The 19,574-nt window shown below is 40.3% G+C and overlaps 1 protein-coding gene across 2 annotated transcripts in view; it reads left to right on the top strand.

Annotated features, from left to right (window-relative positions):
- LRRC3B (leucine rich repeat containing 3B) overlaps positions 1 to 19,574 on the top strand; it is a 44,559-nt gene that overhangs the window by 7,417 nt on the left and 17,568 nt on the right. The gene's annotated exons all lie outside the window — the stretch shown is intronic.

The raw sequence follows: 19,574 nt of genomic DNA, 5'->3' as shown, positions 1-19,574 counted from the left end.
ATATGTATTCTGCTCATCGTTTTCATCATTTACTTGGTATGCTTATTGGCAGCCCTGATGCACAGTGGATGTTAGGAATAATTTCTTTACTGAGAGGGTTATCAGGCATTTTAACAGCTGTTTGAGTCACCATCCCTGGAGGTATTTAGAAGATGTGTAGATATGACACTTAGGGACATGGGTTAGTGGTGGACTTGACAGTGCTGATTTAATGGTTGGACTTCATGATCTTTTCCAACCTAAACAATTCTGTGATTCTATAAACAAGTATTTTGCTAGAGTAGGACTTGACAGGATTTAGATATGCAAGAAACCTAAATCTTTGGCTCAGAAAACAATCCTGATGGATACAAATGGTATTTCAATAACTTTCTATCTAAAAATTTTTCCTGCAAAGCAACATGACTGTTCTTCTTGCCAGTCATGGCAGGTGCTCCATCTGTACAAATAACACCTAATTTGAAGGAGACAAGCTTAACACTTGGTTTTTTTTCCACTATCTGCCACATTTTCAACAATTTTTTTCTCAGTTCTTTAAACAAGTGTGAGGCAGCAGTGTGGAACAAAATTGACAGAGGCCAAGCAAGTCCTTAATTATAGTAGACTTTTCTTAACAAATTGAAAAACAACAGTCAACTGCGCAGTGTCAGTAGCATTGCAACTTCCTTTGGTTGTGAGCAAAAAAGAAAAAAAAAAGTACAAATCTGTTAAAAATTGAATGCATACTGTTGTGTTGTCTAATACCATCTCAGCCCTTCTCATTGTCATGCTGCATGAACAGCTATGAACATATCAGCTGTGTGCTGTTCTTTCAGTTTGGTTTGTGCAGCAATAATTGATGTACCCTCTCTTATTCAGGCTTTGTTGTCTGAGAATGGCCCTTTCTCACAAGCTTGCCATAGGAATATTTGCTATTACACCTTTGTCACTGATTTCAGCTCACAAATGTATCTTTATTTTTTCCATGCGAAAAGCTGTCATGCTGGGGATCTTTCTTGAGATGAAATCTGACCACAGATCAGATCCAATAAAATATATTTTACATTACTTTCAGGTATAAAAATACCATTCCAATTTGGACTTTCCGTGTGGCTGTATCACCACAAACATACTTCTACAGACCTTGTCTGTTCTCCAGAGACAAGAACTTAGTCTTCCCTCAGAGAAACACTCTCCATGCACTGTCATCTGAGTATTTTTTGCACTGTGGCATGCATGACTTGGCAAGCAATGCTTTGATGATATGTCAATTGCTTTAAAAAGTTTATGGACATTTGAGTTAGCTGGGAAGTCCTTAGAAAAACATGAGGTGAATAAGGACAGAATCTTGATTTTCCTCTTGCTGTGGAGTTGCAGAGCAGGTAAACTCTGGTGTTCTGTGGGGTCCCAAAAGGAGTCTTGTTGCCTGGAGTTAATGTGTCTTGGTTCTTTTTTCACCGAAGCACTTTTTAATCTGCAGGCTGAGCCTGCTAGTTTTAAATTCTGATTCTAGATGCTATGGAGTGCAGCTTTGAATACTGAGTAAATGCTTGGGCATCTGCAAAGGGAGACTAAAATATTATCAGGCTTGCAGAGCAGTACTTCATTAATGTAAAGCATTGGGGAACTAAAGGCTGATTCTATGACCACGTGTTTTTCCATTCGTTTAGCTACTCCAAGTAGCCTCCTCCATTTCCTATGCATCCATAGTTTCCTTAATTTATTTTTTTAAAGAGTATTATTGCCTTTCCTCTAAAACTATTTAAAGCAAGGGGTTAAAAAAGACTGCTGAATTTAATAAATAGCTGTATTGTAGTAAAACTGACATTTTTGTAAATTCAGATGCGTGTATGAGGAGTTAACGTGACTCTAAAAACATTTGGTCTCAGCCCTTCTGACGTTGTTTCTTCATTTTGCACCGGTCAGTTGCAGGTAAAGGGCACTGATAGAGTAGTGTTTTAGCGACCTTAAATACCACAGCTGACAGAGATTGAATTTTTAAAGATCAGCTATCAGGAACTACATTTCATTATTGCCATCTAGGAAAAAAAAAGGCATGTTTGTTTTTAATTACAGGTACTGAGCTTGTGGTCAGTTAATCTAGAGGTAGGCTGACTGCAGAGGTGGAAAGTTTGTGGTAGTGAAAATTGGAGATTGGAGAGAGGTGAACTTCTTGCTAACACTAACACTACTCAGGTTCACTGTTTTCACCCATATCCCTGACTGTTCTTGGAGTTACCCAGCAGCATCTTGGATAGAAGAGTTGCTCCTCGAAACAGTTTCAATCTGAGAAGTTAGCTATTAACTTTGACCCTTCTCCGGTATAACTTAGACTAGATGATTTTATTTGACAACTTAATAGTTGTACCTAAGCTGCTCTCTAAAAATATTTTGCACTTGGATTTTATTAGTCTTGAATATATTACTTTTTCAGAGGAATTTTTATATTTATTACTAAATAAAGAATGAACCTGGAAAAAGGAAATTAAAAGCGAGTAACCTGTGTCTTCGCTTCCAAAACAAATGCAGTACAAATACTTGCAGTATCTTTTCAACATTTTCACATCAGAGCGGGGGAAAAAAAGCCCATCTTTTGAAACCTGTTTCCTGTGCCAAAGCCCATATTTTTTCAGATTAGAGAGAAACACTGTATTCCTCAGGTGCCGTAAGGAGAATATTATGGCTGTGCTAACAAGCAAAGATAACACTGGGCTGAACGTCAGGTGCCCCGCTGCCTGACAGGAGCAGTGTGGCTGCTGTCTCATTGTTAGTGTTGTAGAAGGATGTAGGTGTTTGCAGGTTTCCTGTGAGCCTCCTCACCGCAAGGACATGTTGTACCTACAACCACATCAGGCCGCAGCTTTGGGGCACACCTCTTTTCTTCAGGGGCTCTGTGGGACATGGTGAAGTTCACCTTGCCTCCTTACGCTGTGTTGTAGTTCCCTGTAATGGTGAAAGCCTTTAATTTTTCATTAGGGGTTTGACCCTTGGTTCATTTGAAGGGTGAACTTCATTTCCTTGCCTGTACAGAAGATACCCCAAACAAACAGACCAAGCAAAACACCAGCCTCTGTCAGAACTAATTCATCACATGTGGCAGAGGTTCGGAGTTGCGTGTCAGGCTTGGAGGATGGCACGAGAGGGAAGTGCTGTCTATAAGAGCTGGCAGGGATGTACCAGATAAAATACCTGTGTAAGAAGGCTCATCTGAAGAGATGAAGGGCAGAAAGATCAGAACATGCTGAAACATTTCCTGTAAGATTTGTGCTTCTGGTGAGAAGTAAAAGATAAAACATGCTGCTAATGCTAAAGCATGTCCTTGCTAAGCCCACATCTACTTTCTTGGCATCCCTGATGGAGGCATTTTGCTGGGCCCTGAGAAAATGGATTTCCTGGGTGTGCACAGGACATAAGAATTTGTCAAGGCTGAGACATGGACACTGGTTCAAAGGACAAGTCATGGAACTCCTAATGCATCCAGAGAAGCATCTTGGACAGGAGCTCAGTCTCTGGCCATCTGGGTGATGGGCTCACAGCTCTTAGCAGTAATAGGCTTCCCTTAAAAGTCTGTTCAAGAGCTGGGCTTTTATACAAAAGAGGAGTTTCTTTGTAGGATGGGTGTCTGGTCCAGGGTGTAAAAAGAATGATGGCAAGTTTTCTGTACCTGCTGCTGCCAAATTTAATTATGCTTACTGCACTCTAAAATACCACTGTTTGATTTTTTTAAAATATTGTTAATGTGAGTTGAGGGTTTTAATTGCTGTGGTTTTCATAAAGCCTTCAAGGCAGTGATTCAGGACTACAGGAAGGCTTTTCCAAAACTGTACTGAGAAAAAAATGCTCAATTCTTCTTCCTTAGTGAGTGGCATGGCTTAGGGGAGGGTGAGTAGGTGAGATTTCAATATTCTCAGCAATGGGGGAGTCCCATGTGGCATTTTGCAATGTGGGTTTAAAATGTTTTACTTGCCAGACATTTCTCCCTTTTTTTTTTTTTTTGTTTTTCTTCCCCAGTACTTTTAAAACCTTGTTCTAATTTTCCTCTGAACCAAAGCGATGTTCCAACAACAAAGTCCACTAGAGATGTTCGTACAACAAAGAAAAAAATCTTTGAAGAAGCTTAGGAGGTCTGAAATGGGAGCTGCATAGGCTTTTCCTTTCTCAGGGGAAAATGTCCATTCTAAATAAGAAGGTAAAGTGTTCTCAGGTGATAGAAAAGTCTTAAAAAGGCTTAAAAAAGTAAAGCATTTCCCAATCAAGAGTGGAGAGATATTTTATTATAGCATAGCACTGTAATGAGTTAATAAAAAGTAAACTTTGTGTCATTTTCCTTGCAAATATTTGGATACTAATGAGAATGTTTACAGTCCCTAAACTTTGTACTGTTTTCTTTTTATCTTACTGTCTTTCTACCTTTTTCATTGCTGCTGCTTTCAGGAAAAGTTGTTTCCCCCTCTCTTAGAGCTGCCAGCTGCAGAGGACTCTTCCATTGCACCAGCTGAACACTTCGTGTGGGCTGAGGGTTACATGGAGCAGGGCACCAAAGGACTTTCAGTGCACATCCCTGGCACTGGCCCTCCTGTACCTGTGCTGGAGCTGACAGAGAAGGAGCTTACAAGACAGATTCTTACAAGGAGGAGAAACCATGGGAATGTGCATAGGTTCAGACCTGAGATCAGGGTTGTACTGAGGTTGCGATTAGGTTGGTATTTGTTTTGGAAACATCAGTATTGTGGATTTATTTTTCTTTTTTTGCTTGACAGTCCTCATATTTAAAGACTTGATGTAAACCCATGTCTAAGCTTGGTGAATTTGCTGTGATTTATGTGGGTGTAAGCCATAGTAGATTTATGTCCACAGTGTGCATAGTCTCAGTTTGTTATAGACTTACGCAAAATCGTAATGAAAACACCTTAACAATGGGTGTTATTCGTACTGATTTGAACACAGCATATTTCCAGATGAGAAGTGTGGTATTGTTCCTACCTTGCAATACAAAAATACTTGAAATAACTGTTTCTGGGACTTCAGTATTTATCTGTTGAATTCATATCTACCCTTATCATCTGACAGGCTACTAAAACAAGATTCTGCTCAAAATGATAGAAGTGACAGTCATACAATGCATTTAATTCCTGCTGAGCCCTGTTATGTAGTTAATTCGGGGAGATTGGGATCTTGCTTCAGTCATTCGAAGGACAGTCCTTTGGAAAGGATTTGCAGAATTTGTAATTGTGCCCATAAATCTCCTGGTTCCCCCATGAAAATAGGGTAGAATTTCTATTGCAACCTACTGTGTTGGGGAAGCAGTATTTTTTTATTATTATTTTTTTTCTTTGCTTGTTCCCTCTTTTTCAAATCCTGGCAGTTGTGGTGAATTCCCTTTGGCACTCCCATAGGTCGTGCTTTCCTTCCTCTGCAGCGTTGTTATGGAGAATTGCTTCTGTGTTCTGTCAGTGTTTGACCCCTGCCAGCTGGCAGTGAATTGAAGAAATCATATGTATGGAGACCCAAACTCTGCCCTTAGCTAGACTTGTGAAAACCTGTGGCATTATACAGTTGGCTTGGCAAGGCTTAAGAAATCCCATGAGATCCACTCCGCTGAAAGTTGCTCTGTAAATGTTAGAGAAGACTGTTGCTTTGCGCTCGTACGTTTTACTTTGAAGCTGTACCTGAGCTGCAGTTGATGATACTGTTTCATAACATTGAAATAAAGGGACAGATCTAGAGTATGAGATGTGCTGTGCTGTCAGTGGAGTTTGTCACTAAAGCTGTCTTAGCTAGGCGCCGCGGCAGTGTCTGTGCTGTGAGAAAGACGTGCTTGGTAGCATTCTGGTTCCTGGCAGCGTTTAAGCTGCTGGTCGCCATGCGACCATCCTCCTCAATAGCCTCATCTCTTTTCGGAAGGAGCCTGGGCCATCTGCTAGCAGGGTTGGGCAGCTGAAATGCCCAGCATCCTGGGTGCATCTTGGTGGACACTGGCCTTGTGGCACAATGAGTCCTAGGCAGCAGCGGATGTTCTTCCTGGACCAAGAAAACTGTGTTTAGGTCTGCAATGTTGCTACAACCACCAATAGTGCAAGCACAGGGCTGAGGCTTGCTCTGGGGCTTCAGGCTCTGGGGAAGCTCTGGGGTCTGGCCCACGGTGGTGTAGCTGACTGTCCTGAGACTGTCAAACATAGTGTACATACATCTCCATTTCTGCTGGTGTATGGACAGGCCCATATGATCTTTTTGCTTCAAGTTTAGTGCAGAACCCCAGGAAATAATGTTCAGCCTGTAGACAGACACTGTACTGACCACAGCATCTTTGACTCATACTGATCTCTGCGAGTGTGAAGGATACTGCATGAAGCTGGTCCACAAATAACCAAAGAGCTGAATAGTTGTATAATTCTTCTTTTAAAAAGTGTTGCAGTGATAGACCTTAACAGATTGAAGTTGCAGTCAAAAAAGCCCTGCCCTGAGTCATTTACTGTAATTCTTGGTTTCTGTGTCTTGTGATCCTATGGAGACAAGAAAACAAATTATGAGACGTGAGGAAGTAAATCAGAAGATATGATGAGAGGTATTATAAACACCTCTAGTACTATATTTGGGTATTTTCATCAATTTCTAATTTTTGGAAAATTTTCAAACGTAAGAGGTTTGTGTATTTTTTCCCAACCGAATGGAAATTTTTTCAGTGGTTAATGTAGAAAGGAAGTTGGAAATATCAGAATTACATGTGGCTTATTTATGTGTCCAATTTGCTGTGGTGAACAGGGGAACAAGGATTTAAATGCTGTGGATTTTATTGCACCAACTATGGTTGTACTTGCAGGCCATACAGCCTCCAGAGGGTGACCTAGTGTCATGCAGTCTAAGGACACTTCTAGAAGGGAGGAGGACATGTGCCAAAACGCTCACTGCTGAGTAATGAGGTTGCATCTAGATATTTTGTCATGTTACTGAGGTAACAAGTCCTGAAGATGAACAGCCTTATTTATGTTTCTTCTGTCCGGAACAGAAAAAAGAATAGAACAAAAGTTACGATTCTGTAGTACTGCATCTTCACATTTTTATTCTGTGCTTCCTATATTCAAGGGATTTCCTAGCAAGAATAGAAACATCTGCAATAACAGCTCCTATTTATGTTAATCTTTTCCAATCAGCATGCAGTCTGAAATAATTACAATAAATGCACCGTCTGCTCCAAAGACTCACAACTTGCATTTATTTCAGGCTTCTTGGCTTCAGAAGTCTGAGGACATAATCCCTCATTCTGCTCTGCTTCATCTCCTTTGCATGAATTTATGCAACAGTACCTTTTGTGAGCTTCATTAACAATGGTCATGCCGTAATAAATTACATAAATTGAGAAGTTCTTAATTAAATACATTAACCAAAAAAACCCACAAAGCATAATAAACTTAATTAGGTAACATTTTCCTGTAATAAGTTTGCACATGAAGTGTGTAATGAAGTAGGCCAGAGTAAAATCTGTACTCTGAAGTTTTTTAAACTTCATAGCTGCAGAAATATTTGTATTTCTTTTTTTAAAAAATACATTAAAAGATCATGTGTTAAACATATCTTGTTGTGCAAAGGATTATGCAAACTTGGCAGAAAAACAGTAGTTACTGTCAAAGACATGAGTATGTTTGAAACAAAGAAGACACATCTTCCAGTCTTTCCTTGGTTTCTGCTAGAGCTGCTCACCCAAGTCAGGGTCATTTTCTCCAACTTGACAGTGATGCTTTAGCTCTGTTAATTTTTTTTGGTACTGGGCAGAATTAACAGGTGGTTTTGGTCAGACTGACCAATGTATGTGGTATAAAGAGCACATTCAGAGCTGAGTCTCCATGCCAGTGCTGTGTGCATTTAGCTTGGCTGCTTGCCCAGGTATATGGGAAGGAAAAGTAAGATCAGCCTTGGCTCGTGTGTGCAATGCCGTGGAGTGACTCCTCAGGTGTCCCTTGCAGCTAACAGCACCTGCCATTGCTTCCTCTTTCCTAAACCTGAATCCAGAAATATTAAAATTGTTATGCCCTTAATGTTAAGATTGTTATCCCCTGCCTGCTATTCTCTTGCGTAGCTGAGCCAGGCTGCTTTCTCTTGGGCAATGTACCCATCTGTGGAACTTGGTTCAAAACCAAGATGTCCAGGATATGCAGCTTTGTGACAGTAAATGGTGCTCTGATTTTTGATGGTGAGACCATGAAGGGATTGAACAAAAAAATAGTGGCAGAGGACACAGAAAGGAAATCTTTAAAATTATGAATATTGGTTTATGTTTTTCCCTGTGACTCTGCAGAGTCACAGAGAGCAGTGCAAAGGGAGTACACTGGTACATCAAATTCACTGTTTTGCTTTGGTGATGCATAAAGTCAGAGTAATGTTTTGTAATTGTCTTTCACAAGTGCAAATGACTGTGTATTGAAGGCTATGAAAAATAATTACCAGAATTTATTATCTCTGTGAAGCATCTTTCCTTTTGATATTTTAATTTAGGTCTGATTTAGAGAGACACATTTGATGTCAGCAACATTAGTTTACAGTTTGGAGTGATTTTCTGGGTTTTGGGACAGACTCATGTTATTCTATGTATCATCAAACTCAAACCAGGGAATAAAAATTTTGGACATTCTGTAAAAAAACTCAGCATTAGATCATTTGATTTGTGTGTGCATACAGTTGGGCTTACAGGGTGAGAAAAATATGTACAATGAGGGAGATAACGTAAAAACAGCTGGGTCAGATTGTGACAATACTACCTGTAGTGGCATTGACAGTGCTGTGCCTTCACCCCCTCCCTAGTCACTGGTTCCTTATCTTAGGTCACTGCAGGGGTAGCTCAGTATTATAGGTAACAGAAAAAAAAGGTCTGTTGCATTTTAATACAGAGTCTGCCAATATGATTCTGCTTTCAGCAAGATTTATGAAATATTTAACCAGATGAGGTCTGCTGGGCAGATGAAATGGCAACTTACCTGAACTGGTGTATAACTTCTAAAATTCACCAGAAGGTCGCAAAGTTGTGAGCAGGTGGATTTCTTACAGTTCTCTGGCTCACAGACTACAGTTAATTGTCCACCAGAAGATATTATAAAGCATTTCAGTGTGTCCATATATCCTGTCTCTGTCCCTACCTTTTTACAACTGAGAGAGAAGCAGCTGTAATTCTAGGGAAGGTAGGAGGGCATAAAGTTTATGTAGCGGAAGCACATCTATTTTACAGAAAATATTCCACTTAAATTTTGGGGTTCTACCTGAACAATTGCCAGACAGCACTCGTAGACTTCTAGAGTACAGCACAGAAGTCATGACTGTAGTTCTTTGCAGAATTTGAGATAACTTGTAGCACACATGATAGTCTGGTGGTAAAGGAAAAGAGGGACACACGGGTCTTGAAAGCAAAACCAAGGTGAAAGCAAAGAGTTAATGGGAACACAGGAGTAGGGGGAAAAACTAATGCACAGAAAAAGAGGGGAGAAATTAGTCAAGAAATGATAGGAATTAAAATACTAAGTGTTGGCTGAGAAAAGCAGCTCACTAGCAGTCACTTGCTAGGAGGAGAACATAGTATGTTCAAGAAGAGACTCAAGCAGACCTTCCTCAGAGGTTTGGGAATCTCCGATGTGAAGGACCTTGGGATGAGCAGGAAGACACTTTCCCTCTTGAAGTGAGGCAGAGAAATTTTTTCATACTATCTGGAAAAGAACATATTAGAAATTAAGGTCTTGATGACAGGAGTGTGTCAAATTAATGCATGATGTATTTTTGGAATTATACAATGTGTCATAAGCCAGTTTTGTTCCAGGGGAAATGTGACATCTTCTCCCTTGTGAGTGAGGTTTCCAAAGGGCTGAAAAGCAAGAAAAACATGAAGTCACATGGAGAAGAAAGGCATTGACTGTGCTATTTAAACTGTGTAAATCGATGGTGATGTCTCCTGACTCTCAACCCCTTCTGATACCTCTTTGTATTTAGGGTGCTAGATCTGTTTTCCATTTTCCATACATTTCAGGACAATAGGTTTTTACCTTGACCTGTAAAGGCAGTCATACCCTTTTACATAGCAGTGACTTCCCAGGAAGCAGAAACATAAATATACACTGTTGCCATGAGGTACATGCTGTGCCTCAGAGCAGATTTGGTTTTTAACTCGCAGAAACAGGATTTTGCTGGGCTGCTGAAAATATTTGAACTGCAATTTTACATACTGAATTCTTGTTTCTTCTGCTTCCAGAATCTGTACAATTTAGAAAGGAAATGTAGAGTTAACATCTGCAGTCTGACAGTTTTTAGAAAAATGCTGTTTCTGGCACTCGTATTGGGAAAGGGGAACTATCCTTTCTAAGACATTAGGTATAGTTATGAAAATGTTCAAAGAGCTGACAGTTAATAATTATTATTCACTGATGCTGCTTTGCTTCTAGTACAGTGAACATATTTTTGGAGTAGAATTAAATCCAAGTCTCTCCAGGGGCTATTGGTATTTTGCTAATGCTAAATTAAAGTGTGCCATGTGCTGGGCACTAGAGGTGGTCAGTAGAGGCTTGACAGAACTTAATTGTGTGTGTTGCAGGGGTGCTCTGGGTCACTTCGTGGTAGGTGTGATGCAGCCACAATCTGGTGGGAAGACAATCTTTCACAGCCACTTATGTTTTCATGAGCAGGAAGGAGACATTCCCAGTCTGCTTTCCATCCTGACCGCAGGTGAGGTGGTCCATCTCCTGGAGTTTTTATCCTGCACAGACAGGTTTTGTTCCTTCTGCTCAGCACCTATCCCTTTACTTTTTCTATTCCCAAGCTGTAAATACTTAAAATAAGAAATAAGCTAATTAGAAGCCATGAAACAGAGATGGGAACTGAGCTACCTTAAAAAATCAGTCAGTGAAGAAGCAGCTCCAGATTGGAGAAGAAGAGTTGTAGTCTTAATAATCTTCAAAATTATCTTCCTCTTGAGTTGTTGAATCATGGGTTTGGAGGTATCAAAATAAAAATTTAGTAGTATTCCCTCTTTGGAATATGCTGGTATATGTTGCAAGTCCTTAAGTGGCATATCATCCTGTACTGCCCTGTTTTGAGCACTCAATCTCTTAATAAAATTCTCTTAATTTTTGGTATTATTTTTCTTGATGAGGTCCTCACCTTTCTCAGCCAGATACTTAGAGCATGTTCACTCTGCCCAGACTGATGCAGTCAGTGCACAGTATGTTGCAACGTGGCTGGGATAAAGTGTTAGCAGGAAGAGAACCACCAAAATTAAACCTGTGAATCTTGCACTTGAGCCAGCAGTCACCGTGTGGGAAAGTTTCCTGAAGAGCAGACCTGAAGGCCTTACTTCCTGCTCTCTTTTCTGTCTCTCACTGAGCTCAGCCAGTTGTGCACTGGCTGTGGATAGGGTTTACAAGAGAGTGGTAGGCATGACCTCTGTATCATGCAGTAACCAAGGGGGTAATTAATTGGATGCAATGCTCAGTGAGGTATAGGTGCAGGTGAAGGTTTTGGGGGAAAATACCCCTGATGTGTACTGCACCCACAACAATCCTCAGTGCTGCCTTGGAACAGGGAAGAAGGAACTGTGGTTGCAACACAGTGCAGGTGCTGTGGCTGGTTAGGTGGAGACAGAGCAGAAGAGTTCAGGAAGAGAGCAAAACATCTGAAGATTCATAGGGCTAGCATGATGTTGGGGAATTACTATGTGGAATGGTGGCATTTTGTTAATTTATTTTGTAATCTGTGATGGCAATAGCTGAATATTGAACAGCTTAAATCTAAGCAACTGTCATTTCATGCTTTGGTGAAGAGAGAGTGGGTGAGATAGTAGGGGTAAATTGTGAATAGGAGTGAAACCAATATGTGCAGCTTTCTCTGAACCTGCCCACTTCTTTCTTTGTGTAATATCAAGCAGCTGGGGCTGTGCTATCTCAGCTTACCATCACTAATCAGGCTATAGATCTCTGAGGACATGTTTTGCTTTCAGTTGCTTTGGTAGAAATCTAAACTTATTACCTAGATTATTTGCATTTAGACCAGCAAAACTGCACAGATAGATTTTGAGCCTTTTTTTGCCAGTGTGGTTCATGAGACATTATCTCATTTTTTGAGATTGCTGTCTTTGTTTAGTCAAAGAAGAAACCACTTGAACACAAAATGAGAAAACATTTGCACTATTTTTTTTTTCTTCTGTGAGGAAAACTGTACTGATCTTAGTAGGAGCAAAACTCATAGAGTTCACTATAAATTGTTTAGAATTACTTAATCAGTGTAAAAAATACATCTTCCTAGTCCATAATCTTTATGCCAGCCTGCAAGAACATAGGATACAAGACTTGACTAGGTTAGTTACAGAGGTGTATGCTGCTGTAATTGAATTTCTTTAACTGCTTCAAACATTTTTCAGGGAGATTTTTCCTCTCCCTTGAATTCCATGGAGTTTTTCTCTGAAGTGTCCCACTGGATTCTCTATATGCTTTTTCATGCTGGGCTAGGCAGATATGTTTATGAGTTGCTGTCCTAGGGTGCTTTCTCCAGAGGTGTAATTTAGAACCTGCTGTTTCATTCACTACTATTCCTACCTTGGTCTGAATCTATGATTCTGTCTGTTGTTTAACTTGCAGACTGATGACTCATTCATTTGCTTCATGGGATAGATGCATGTGATCTTATCCCACTCTGAAATGAGCTTTGGGAGTGAGCTAACAAGAAATGTTTACAGCATTCAGCGTAAATCACAATTCCACAGAGAAACTTACTTTACAAAAGAAAAAAAAAGAAAGGGTTTCTATAACTAGTAGGTGTTTCTATATCTAAGGGAGTTGGTCTGTTCTCCCAGGTAAAAAGTGATAGGACCAGAGGAAATGGCCGCAAGTTGTGTAAGGGGAGGTTTAGATTGGATATTAGGAAAAATTTCTTCACTGAAAGGATGGTCAGGCTTTGGAATAGGCTGCCTAGGGAAGTGGTGGAATCATGATCCCTGCAAATGTTCAAAAGGTGAGTGGATGTGACACTTGGAGGCATGGGTTAGTGGTTGTGGACAGGTTAATGGTGGGACTCAATGATCTTAGAGATCTTTTCCAACTTTAATGAATCTGTGATTCTAAACCAATATTTTTAATCATTCCTCTGTTTAATTATGGCTCACAGTATATGCAAAGAATGTAAGAAGATGCTCTCTGCCCCTTTCTAACCTTCGTGAGAAAAGTCAGGGTGTGCAGAAGCAGATTGGTGCTTGCATTCAGGAACGGGGTATAGCAAAACCACCTGTGGGAATCCCCGTAAAGAAGGATATCTTAGTGGGATGTCCATAATATTTGCAGGAGTTTTCTGTAGAAGAGCAGTTCCCTGCATGACATGTCCCCACATGACTTAGCAGCATCCTGTAGGTGTGAATGCCTGTCTCTGCAGAGCAGAATATGCAGAAGATGAAAAGATGAGTGGTGGAGGTAGACAGGGTGACTAACTCTTTATTCCTGGAAGTGCACCCTCCGCATGGCGGGCAGCATTAAGTTTGTCCCAGATAGGCTTCTCACACTGCGTCATTACTGTGCCATTTTCCCTGTGGATTCTGTACTTGGCAGAAAGCTCTGCAGGAAGTGGTAGTGTGCCTCCAGATTTAAACATATGCAAAAATCAGCACTTGCATAATAGGTTTATTCTTTATTTTTACCATTTTTGTCTGTTCTGTGGCATGGGTTTCAAATACTGCACATGTTGATTTTGCTCCTTCTGCCATGTGGTCCCAGCACGTGGTAAAGGAAGGACATTCAGACTTGAATTATTTCATCTTCCAGAATCTAGAAGTTTTACAGTGTCACTTCACTTTGTTTTCTTTGTGTATCTTTTCTAGTATTTTTATTTAATTTTTAAAATATCAAACATTGAGTTTAGATTGTTATCTCAAAATGGTTGTTCCTGTTCACTACTAAAGATGATTAGAGAACTGCAAGTGAAAAAATTATCAGGTTGTAATTTGCCTTTTGGGCAGTGGCTGGGGAATTTGCTTACATCAATCTTTCTTCTTCGCTAAGTCTGTGAAAACTGCAAAGTTTCATTTCTCTAGGTAATTCTAACTTGTTCGTGCTGATTTTGAATGATAAGGGGGAATTTGCAATAAAGATTTGCCGTGAAATTTTAGGAGTACCTTTATGCTCAAGTAAATAAATAATCTCTTTCCACATTTAGGTAAAAGTCACAGCCAGCCCTCTTGCTGATGGTATCCTGTAGAACTAACCTGGGTTATTGTATTGTGCAGAGTGCAACAATGAAGTGACACCAGGCAATGTTTTAGTGGTCCTCTGCTTGTAAAGGATTCTCTTATGGTAGTTAAAGGCAGCATAGAGTTTATGCTGGACACATTCAACCTGTCTTCCAAATGGCTGTGTTCATATCCCTTTGCTGTTAGCCACCGGGGACCTGTTTTCATCTAGTAAATGCTTCTCGTGGCCATTTGGAGGGTCTGCATGACCATAGTCCATAAAACCTTTCTTCAGCCTGGCTGCCAGCTGGTAAGGGTCAAAACTGGAATTTCTCTAAAGTCTGTGAATTAGGTTCCTTCAGAGCACAGGGAAAACAACCTTGCATTCAACTGCATGGTCAAGTATAACTTAAAAACACTTTGCTTTTCTGTTTAGTTTAATAGCCTGACTGTTGTTGAGCTTTTGCAGCTGTGAAGTCAGTTGGATTCTTCTATACCAAATTCTGCAGAAAAATTTTTGGCCAATGGTGACTGATATGAAAGAGAAGCATGGACTAATTCTGTTTAACAGCTTGTGCAAAATATATGTAGGAGTGTAAGGAGGAAACTGTCACTACTGAATCTCAGAAGAAGTAAATGTAAGAAAAATGTTTATAATTTAGGGAGGAAGGAGAAAGTGATGTGCACAGATTGAACGTGAAGCATCAAGTTCCTGTTCAAAAAGAGAAGCTATTCAAAGGCAGTTTGGGAAATTTGGGTGGTTTTCAGAGAGCATATTGTATTGTTATCTTGCTACCAATTAGCAAGTCTGTAAGTTTTTCATGTGTATTGTAGTTTTACTACATGCCACTACAGCTTGCTGACTAAGGCTAGTGAAATTTGTTTTTACTGAGGATGAGTATCCTCATAGGACATGCACGAAGAGGTTGGCTGATTGTATTCTTCACCATTTGAGAGGGCTAAAATGTTCATTGCAAACAACTTGTAAAAAAGCAAAGAGCATTTCATTGATAGTGTTAGGTGAACACAAATTTCTTGTGTCATTTTGTATGAAGCAAACAAAAAATAAGCACCGTGGTTTACAAGCAACGACTAAAGGCAGGCTTTGGAAAAAAAAAGACCCCACGTATTTGGCTTCTATCAATATAGCAAAATATTTGCTTAAATGAGTGTGACTTCCATTTGGTGTTGTAAGGGAAAATATGTTTATACTTAATTTCTTCTCTTTACCATAGTGTTTAATCTTGCTTACTTTATGTAGCCATGCTTGAATATACTGTATTAAGTAGTACTTTTTTGAGTTATTTGGACATTTGAATTTCTTATGCATGGCCCTTTTCCACCATGAGAAGATCTGTAAGCAGTGGTTGCCAGTGCTCAGAGTTAACAACTGGGGCAATGTGGTGGGCTGCCTTTTTTAGGCTTGGTGCCTAATTAGGGGAGCTTCTCTTCAACATAAAACAGAAGAAGGAATTAAACTTGTTGCCTTGAAATGGGAAACCAAATTGTTCAGGGCATTTAAAAGAAGTTTGTCTGCTATCAGTGCTATCAGTCCATGAATTTGAAAGGTATTTCTGTTACTGTGAACTTGAAAATTGAGATGGTGCTTTTTTTTTTCAAGGCGTGAACTACATGATCTCATGATGTAGTGCCTTTGCTTACATGTAGAGGTTATCTTCATGGTTGACTCCCTCCGTGGCTTTGGAAAGAAACTGGTAAGCAGAAGTGCTCCCCTTCTCACCGCAGATTGTCTGGATCTGTAGAAGTATTGAGTAGATGTAATATGCCTTGCTTCTTCAATGTCTTACAATGCTCAAACTTTCCCTCAGGGCTGGGGCTCCTGGAAGCCCCTGGGATTTCTGGGTTAAGCAAATAGCCTGATAGAATGTTTGAATGATACTAGGAGATGAAAACAGTTGTACTGGCTCTGCTGGAAGATAGCAAAAGAAAGCCACAAAGAATCTGTGAGTGAATGAAATCACAAGATACCAAGCAGATCTAGGGGCTCTTGGTTTGGCAAGCTGGGGACCAGCATAACAATAGCCTTAGTCCTTTCAAGGCTACAAAACCCAAAAGAGGCTTCAGGGAAAGCTGTGGTGGCTTATTCCTGCAGAGTTGGGTTTTTTTCCCTTGGCATATGTCACATCTGTGTAGAGGGATGTGAATTGGCCTCAGATGTTCTAAGACAGGATTGTAAATGAAGGATGGAAAAATGTATTTTGTATTACAAACCATTTGACTGGCATTTTAAAATTAATAACAAAAAGTTGAATTGTAGGAAGCTTGCTCTACCGTGAGTTCAGCTCTTTCTGAAATCGCTGGAACAGTTTACAAGATACTTAAGTAGGGACAAAGTTCAGTGGGTTGGGTTTGCTTTGCTTTGAAGCCTTCTAGCTACACTTTGCAGGACTGACTTCTGTAATTTGGGTGCAGAAAGCAGAACAAAATTTTCCCCTTGTTTTCTTGCTGGCTTTTGCTGCCCAAAAGCATTTAAAAAAGGGTTATACATTTTCTCTCTCTCTCTCTCTCTCTCTCTTTTTTTTTTTTTTAATTCATTTAAGGGCAGTGCTTTTAAAACAGCTTGCATGAAAGTAGGAAACCAAGTTAGTGTTTGATGCATTGAATTCAGTTAATCACTTAATTGGTCCATTAGGTACTTAGGAATTTGTTTACCAAAATAAATTGACTGTGTGTGACTTGTTGTCATTTAAAAATCTTCTCCTTTCAAGAGTTTCCAAATAAGTTTATGCATATTTATGGAGGGTATTGTCATGCTATCAATTCAGTAATTCAATTTGTTGACTTCAGTTACAAAAATGAATAAATATGTGAAATTTTGGTCCTTTGCTTTTGGATGTTCGTATGAATTTAAAAAGGGGAATACTATTTTGATTTAGTGTCACAGAGCAATACAATAATTGTGTCTCTTCAGTGTTACTTTGCTAATATAACCATTTCTTAGGAAGTATTGTTCTTGTGGAAAGGAGCATAATTTCAATTAATATTTTACACTGTGTCTTAGAATTATTTTTTTTAAAACAGAACATCTGTAATTGGATCTGTTTACCTACTGTAGTCATAGTGGAAACTGCCCACCAACAGCAGCATTAACCTCCTATTGACTAATAGGGTAGAGAGAGATGCACTGCTGTGGCCACCAAACCATACAGTGGTATAGCTTTTCCCATATTTACAGCCAAATTCTGTTTTGGGGTGTGTTTATAATTCCCTGTTGCAAGTGAAGAACCCCACGAAGTGCATCTACTCTTGACAGACAACACAGATTGTACAGCCATGTGTAACATGAACAGGAAATAAAAATGTACTTCGGTAGGATTTAAAGGTTATGCTGCAAAGCCTAGATTTACCTCTGTCTGAAGTTATGCTGCTTTCAAGTATTTTCTTCTTGAGTTGTCGTTCTTTCAGCTATTTTATTTAACCTGATTGGAAATAATCATGGAATGGCTGAGGCTGGAAGGCATCTCTTGAGATTGCTTAGTCCACTCCTGTGCTCAAGCAGGATCACTTGGAGCAAGTTGCTCAGAGCCTGCTGTCCAGCAGGCCTAGATGGAGATGCCACAACCTTTCTGGGTAGTCTGTTCCAGGTTTGACCACCCTCACAGTAGAGGATGACTCACAGTAGGAGGTGACTTGTTTCAGTCCGTGTTTCTCATGGAACATCAAGCCCAGGACTAGCCCCAGCTCTGCAGAGCTGTCTTACCAAGGCTGAGTAAAGGGGGTGGATCACCGTCCTTAGCCTGCTGGCAATGAGCTCTCTAATGCAGCCCATGATGCATTACCTTGCCCCAAAGGTACCATTCTGGCTTATGTTCAACTTTGAGTCTGTCAGGACCTTATGTCTTTTTCTGCCAACCTTCTTTCCAGTTGGACAGGCCCCAGCATGCAGTAGTGCGTGGAGTTATCCATACTCAGGACTTGGAATTCCCCTTTGTTGAACTTCATGAGGTTCCTGTCAGCATGTTTCTCCAGCCAGTTCAGGTCCTTCTGGATGGCAGCATACCCACCTGGTGTATCAACTGCTCCTCCCACTTTTGTATTATCAGCCAGCTTGCTGGGGACTCTCTCCCATCCTCTAGGTGGATCGTGAAAATGTTAAATGCTGTTGGCTCCAGTACTGACGCCTGGAGTACTCCACTAATGAGTAGCCTCTAGCTGGACTTTGTGCTGCTGTGCACAGGCTTTTGAGCCAAGCAGTTCAGCCAATTTTCTGTCCACCTCAGTATTTACTCATTTAGTCTGTACTTCATCAGTCTGTCAATGAGGATGTTATGGGAGACAGCATCAAGAGCTTTGCTGAAGTCAAGATAAATAACATCCACTTCTCTCTCATCTCAGTGAGACGAGCCAGGCATCTCATTGCAGAAAACTATCAGGTTGGTCAGATGTGATTTCTACCTTCATAAATCCATGGTGACTACTCCCAATCATTTAATTTTACTCCATATGTTAAAGAAATTGTTCCCATATTTATTTGCTTATCACCTTCCCAAGGCTGGAGGTGAAACTGACCTGCCTCTATACTATGGGATCCTCTTTCCTGAAAATAGGACTGGCTTTCATGCAGTCCTCGAGATTTCCTCTGACCCCCATGATCCTTCAAAGGCAGTTGAGAATAGCCTCCCATTAACATCAGCCAACTCCCTTAGCAGTCGTGGATGCATCCCTCTGGATCGATGGGCTTGTGTATGTCCAGTTTGTTTAAATGTCCCTTAGCTGGATCCTCCTCTACTGATGGCAAGTCTTTATGGCTCCAGACTTTATCACTGGTTGCAGGGGCCTGGCATTTCTGAGAGTAGAATACTGAAGAAATAAATAGCTTTTAAATTGATAGCCTTATTTCTGATAGTAATCTGTCCTTCTAACTATCTAATGTGCTTTAAACACAAACCAGTTCTGTGCAGAATGTGTGTATTAAGTAAATTTAGACTCTATTGATAGACCTGTATTTAGAGCTAAACTATTAATGTCTTTCCATGGTTACACTGAAAAAGAAAAATTCTGTTGCACAAAGCAATATGAATTTACCAAAAAGGTGAAAGATTTTTCTGTGTGCTTCTCTTGTGTGTTGGCATGGCTGAGTACTGACTGCGCAGAGACGTGTAACAGGAGTGACTACAGACAGTGCTGTGATTTCAGAGATGGTTTTCATGTGTCAGAACAGCAAGGTGAATTAGTCTGCAGTCACATTCATGTTGCTATCGAGAGCTGTCGTCTGTGCCCGAGCAAGATTGCTTTAAGCTTTCAGGGCTGTAACAGTTCTAATCTCCAAGTGTTTATGTGCAGTTGTCAAATGGGGTAAAATAAAGAAAGGAAAAAAAGTGAAGATGGTGCCTCTCAGGTGCAGCCATCAGTGGGAGGCAGGATTCTGTCTCCTGGCTTCTTCTGAGCTCCA

This window comes from Manacus candei, unplaced genomic scaffold (assembly GCF_025592945.1).
Source record: "Manacus candei isolate 608988 ecotype Guabito, Panama unplaced genomic scaffold, ASM2559294v1 h1tg000026l, whole genome shotgun sequence".
In the NCBI taxonomy this organism is placed as follows: Eukaryota; Metazoa; Chordata; class Aves; order Passeriformes; family Pipridae; genus Manacus; species Manacus candei.
Note: the sequence above shows the minus strand (reverse complement) of the source record. Positions and strands in the feature narration are given on the sequence as shown.